Genomic DNA, 5,996 nt, shown 5'->3' on the forward strand with positions numbered 1-5,996 from the left:
GAGAGAGCGCTCTGCAAGGAAAGAGGGTGGGGAAAAGAGCAAATGCCTTGCAGTTCTGTAACAAAGACACACCAGGGGAAGAAGGCCATGCAACTTTTTTAACAGATGTATTAACTGAGTGACAAGTCATGGACCTGGAGAGTGTGGTCATATTCGAACAATGAACAAGATTCACAGCACTGAGAAGAAGGGATACATTTAGATATGAGCTGATGTCTTTAAAATAGCCTAGCAGTGGAGCTGTGTGAAAAACAATGACAAATTTTAGTTGAAAATGCAAACATTTAACTGCTTTGTTTATCCCCTTTGATCTTTTTAGCTGACCTTAGTTTATCCCAAAAGTATCCCCTGTTTTCCTTTCCTTTCTCCTTTGTATTTAAATGACCTTATTTTTTCCATTTAGCACCCTTGCTCTCAGCAACTCAATCCATAATAGCGCCTGACAAAGTGGGCATTAACCTACAAACCATAGCTCATGCTTCTCTGAACAAGTTAGTCTATAAGGTGTCCCTGCCACATGCAAACACTGCTGTTAGCCAACTCTGCTGAGAGAAGTGTCAGCCAGCACAAAACAAACTCCCTTGGGTATTCCTGTCTTTCTGTATCCAGCTATTGTCTAATATCCTATACTTTAGTTGTAAATTGTTGGCAAGGGAGCATTACCTTGTTGCTCTGTGTCTGTACAGCTCCTAACACAAGGAGGTGCTAGTTTATGGCTGGGGCACCTGCTTACCAGGAAATTAGAAATAAATAAATACCAGCAACCAATACAAGATGAGGGGAGGGAGAGCTTTGCAGCATTCCTAGAATACTTTTGTGGCTGTTGCTGAATATAGACATTAGCAGCTAAGCGTGGATGATGATTATCTCAAGTAGCTGCAGAGGAAAGGAGAGAAGAGTTGTTTAGGATGGTTTAGGGGATGTTATTAAGAAAAGGAAATTTGAGGCAGAATATCAGGGGGGAATTCCTAATGCTATGATTTGTAGTAAGGGAGGTTGAGGCTGCCCTAGTGCATGAGACCAGTCAAAGAATGAAGGAAAACAAGCCTCAGGGAGCAATACTTCATTGGCAAAGAATGGACAGAATTAAATACTAGAGCCTTTCCCTTAGATTACTGTCATCTTTGATGATTTCAAGCTCTCTGGGACAATTGGAACAAAACTCATTTTTAATATTTGGCAAGACACTGGAATTATCTTCCCCCATGAAACATGTGATGGTCCCAGTAAACCAAGATTTCTGCTTAGAGGGAGGAAGTCTGAGAACATAAACTAAACTCAACTCAGCTCAACTCAACTCAACTAAAATAATAGATTTAACATTAACTCGTATACCTGATTTACCATTAAGGTATTTACATTTTATTACAGCATTCTATTAATTCAAAAGAATAGAACTGTAGATAAACACAAAGAGCAATAGCTGGATGTTTTTGTTTAGTACCTACTTAATTACTGAATTAATTATGTTGACATTTAAATTAGGATTATTAATTATTGTTGTTATTTGGGTTGGCTTCCTGGCTGCCCTATTCCATTATGCTCCTATTACGCTTAGTAGTATTCAGAGATACCATGATATGGAAATAGAGGGAATTCACATTTCTGTTATTGCCAGAGTTTGAGACTGCTTGTCTGTAGTGAAGGACTGATGCTTCCGGTCATATTTGGGAGGTTTCCTCCGTAGCCCTCCCACCTGAATCTTAGAGGCAGATCATTAGCTGGTTTAAAATTAGTGCATCTCCATTAACTCCAGTGAAGATATGCTGATTTACATCAGCAAAAAGTCTGTGCTATTTTTAACAATAAAATAATTTTGAGGAAAAAACTGGCATGGATAAACTCTATTGGTTATTTTAAATCCATGATTTTCTTAATTCCATGAGCATTGGGCCTGCTCCCCAATATATTTAAGGCAGTGGATGTTGTTCCATTGAGTTCAGGGAAACTTAGATCAGGCCCTAGATTTCTATTGCCTTTGCTCATCAGTAACTCAGAACTGCATGTTTTATCTAGCTTTACCTTCCCATTACTAACAGACCCAGGAATGAAAAGCCAAGTTGTATACAGAGCCAGTCTTTTAGGCCTGGCCCTATTTTGTTTGTGCGAAATACAGTAGCATGTATCAAAGTTTTCTACAATTCAGAAGCAGGACTTTTATATATTCTATAGACTGAAATAAATAAAAATACCAGCATCTATCCATTAATCCTCCTTTTATGACAGCCTATCTCAGCAGCTGGTATATGTCTGTTTTCCCAGCTTGTGCATGCAGTAGAGGTTGGTTTTGTGGTTTTGCCATTTGTATGCTGTCTGATATATATGTCTCCCTTATCGCTGAAACTAGAAATACTTGATCTAGTTGGTGCCACTGTCTTGAACCAAATGGTAAAAATAGAAGTGTTGTATGGTGAACTGTGCTATGAAGTTATCAATTGGGTCTCTACTGTAGCAGACGTATCACAAGGCCACAGTGAGCATATCAACTATACTTTGTCTTCCAGATATTTTCATGAATTCATAGATGCTAGGGTCAGGAGGCACCTCAGTAGATCATCAAGGTGACCCCTTGCATTGGGCAGGAAAGAGCGCTGGGGTTAGATGACCCCAGCCAGGGGTCTAGCCTCCTCTTAAAGACCCCCAAGGTAGGGGAGAGCACCACCTCCCTTGGAAGCCCGTTCCAGATTCTGGCAACCCTTACCATAAAGTTCTTTCTGATGGCTAACCTAAATCTGCTGTCCATCAGTTCGTAGCCATTGTTCCTAGTTACTCCAAGGGGTGCCCTGGTAATCAGCATCTCCTATTCCTTGCTGCCCCCTCCACCACCCCCGATGAATTTGTAGGTGGCCACAAGATCACCTCTCAGCCTTCTCTTGCGGAGGCTAAACAGATCCAGGTCCCTCAATCTCTCCTCATGGGTCTTTGCCTGTGGGCCCCTAACCATATAAGTGGCCCTCCTCTGAACCCTCTCAAGATTGTCTACATCCCTCTTGAAGTGTGACATCCAAAACTGGATGCAGTACTCCAGCTGTGGCCTGACCAGTGCCACATAGAGGGGAAGTATCATCTCCCTGGGCCTGTTCATCATGCACCTGCTAATGCATGATAAAGTGTGGTTAGCTTTACTGATCACTTCATTCATCTTGTTGTCAGCAATGACTCCGAGATCCCTTTCTGCTGTTGTGCTGCTGAGAAGGTCCTCCCCCAGCCTCTAAGTGTGCTGGTGATTCCTTCTCTCTAGATGCAGCACTTTGCACTTGTCTTTGTTGAACTGCATCCTATTCTGTTCTGCACACTTTTTCAACCTGTCTGGATCCACTTGGATTCATTCCCTACCCTCTAGTGTGTTAACTTTACCCCATAATTTGGTATCATCTGTGAATTTGGATAGAGTGCTTTCCACGCCTTCTGATGAAGTCACTGATGAAGACAGGTCCAAGGACCAAGCCTTGTGGGACTGCACCACTCACATCTTTCCAGGTCAATACCGACCCATCCACCACCCCTCCCTGGGTGTGACTCATAAGCCAATATGCCACCCACCTGACCATGTAATCATCTATGTCACAGCTGCTCAGTTTATTTAGGAGAATAGGATGAGATGCCATATTGAAGGCCTTCTTAAAATCCAAGTAAATGACATCTACCTCGACTCCTGTGTCTAAGCATTCTGTGACCTGGTCATAAAAAGAAACAAGGTTAGTCACGCAGGATCTACCTGCTGTGCTGGTATCTATCTATCTAATCTGTGCTGGTTGCCCTTCAGCATTATTTTTCCTGCTAGACTCCCACAAATGTGATCCTTTATAATTTTTTCAAAGGTTTTCCCAAGGATAGAGGTGAGACTAACTGATCTAAAGTTACCCAGATCCTCCTTCCACCCCTTCTTGAAAATAGGGACCACAATGGCCCTTTTCCAGTCCTCTAAGACCTGACCTGAGCACCATGAGTGCTCAAACAGCCATGCTAGTGCCTCTGTTATGACAATGGCCAATTCCTTCAGCACCCTTGGATGAAGATAATCCAGACCTGCTGACATCCAGTCCTTCCAAGTGCCTCTTCACCAAGTCAGCGCTAACAGTTGGTGGGTCGGTGTCCGTTTTGTGCTTGTCTATGATCCAGTTGGGAGATTTGTCTTGATCCATGTTCGGTGATGTTCAAACTATAATAAAATAGGCAATGGAAATGCAACACAGTGTAAGAAAATGATTTTTTGCGTTAACTTAGCCATTTAAGATCTTACTGTATGGAAATAACAATATTTATTTTTAGACAGCAATTTGCTTTCATAGATCTGAAGGCTCTGTACAAGAGAAGATAAGAATCACTCACTTTATAGATATGGAAACTGAGGCAGAGAGAGGTGAAATGACATCACAGGACTGTAGCAGAGCCAGAATCCAAATTTCAGGACTCCTAGTCTAGTGCCTTACTCAGTGGACTAGCAAGTGAGGACAAACTTATATGATCTCCCCCTCTCTCCTCTTCTCATCCCATTCCTGGTTTCCCTGCCTGCTGAAAAGGCTGTGTGTCTGTTCCAGCTATATAGAAACTCTTTGTTGGCTCCACTGAGAAAGCAAATCTCAGCAAGGCACTGAGCTTCTGCCATAAGAGAACAGATGCTTGGGGTAGTGAAGTCAAAAGCGTTTTAAGAATAATCCTTGCTGAATCGAATAATCAGGCTTAATGGAATGATAGTGTCAAAGCTGGTAGGTTTCCCCTCTAGAAACATAGAAAAGACCTTTGAGCTTTGAATAAAGCAGTCATCACAGTCTACTGTGAGGGTGCAACTTCCCAAAGGCTCAATTATGGATAAAACAGTGCAATAACTTTTTTAGAAAAATACCTTGTTCCAGGCCACTGCTTTGGATGGTATCATGTTAATAAATTGTGGAGATATTCTTCTAGCCAGAAGGGAAATTGTCTCTGGATTATTATATATGAAATGGGCTGTTCTTTAACTTCTTTCTATACTGCATACTGCATGGTAGTGTATAAATACCTGAGCCAACATTAAGCTAGTTCAGGTACCAAAAGTATTCTGGACACAGCAGCATGGACCTTCTCGGGAGGGAAATCAGGGAGAATTATAGATGTTAGGGTCGGAAGGGACCTCAATAGATCATCGAGTCCAACCCCCTGCATAAGCAGGAAAGAGTGCTGGGTCTAAATGACCCCAGCTAGATACTCATCTAACCTCCTCTTGAAGACCCCCAGGGTAGGGGAGAGCACCACCTCCCTTGGGAGCCCGTTCCAGACCTTGGCCACTCTAACCATGAAGAACTTCCTAATGTCCAATCTAAATCTGCTCTCTGCTAGCTTGTGGCCATTGTTTCTTGTAACCCCCGGGGGCGCCTCGGTGAGTAAATACTCACCAATTCCCTTCTGTGCCCCCGTGATGAACTTATAGGCAGCCACAAGGTCGCCTCTCAACCTTCTCTTTCGGAGGCTGAAAAGGTCCAGTTTCTCTAGTCTCTCCTTGTAGGGCTTGGTCCGCAGGCCCTTAACCATATGAGTGGCCCTTCTCTGGACCCTCTCCAGGTTATCCGCGTCCTTCTTGAAGTGTGGCGCCCAGAATTGCACGCAGTACTCCAGCTGCGGTCTGACCAGTGCCCGATAGAGGGGAAGTATCACCTCCTTGGACCTATTCGTCATGCATCTGCTGATGCACAACAAAGTGCCATTGGCTTTTTTGATGGCTTCATCACACTGCCGGCTCATGTTCATCTTGGAGTCCACTAGGACTCCAAGATCCCTTTCCACCTCTGTGCCACCCAGCAGGTCATTCCCTAGGTTGTAGGTGTGCTGGACATTTTTCCTCCCTAGGTGCAGCACTTTGCATTTCTCCTTGTTGAACTGCATTCTGTTGTTTTCTGCCCACTTGTCCAACCTATCCAGGTCTGCCTGCAGCTGTTCCCTGCCCTCCGGCGTGTCCACCTCTCCCCATAGCTTTGTGTCATCTGCAAACTTGGACAGAGTACACTTCACTCCCTCGT

The sequence above is a fragment of the Alligator mississippiensis genome, chromosome 2 (assembly GCF_030867095.1).
Source record: "Alligator mississippiensis isolate rAllMis1 chromosome 2, rAllMis1, whole genome shotgun sequence".
Taxonomy (NCBI): Eukaryota; Metazoa; Chordata; order Crocodylia; family Alligatoridae; genus Alligator; species Alligator mississippiensis.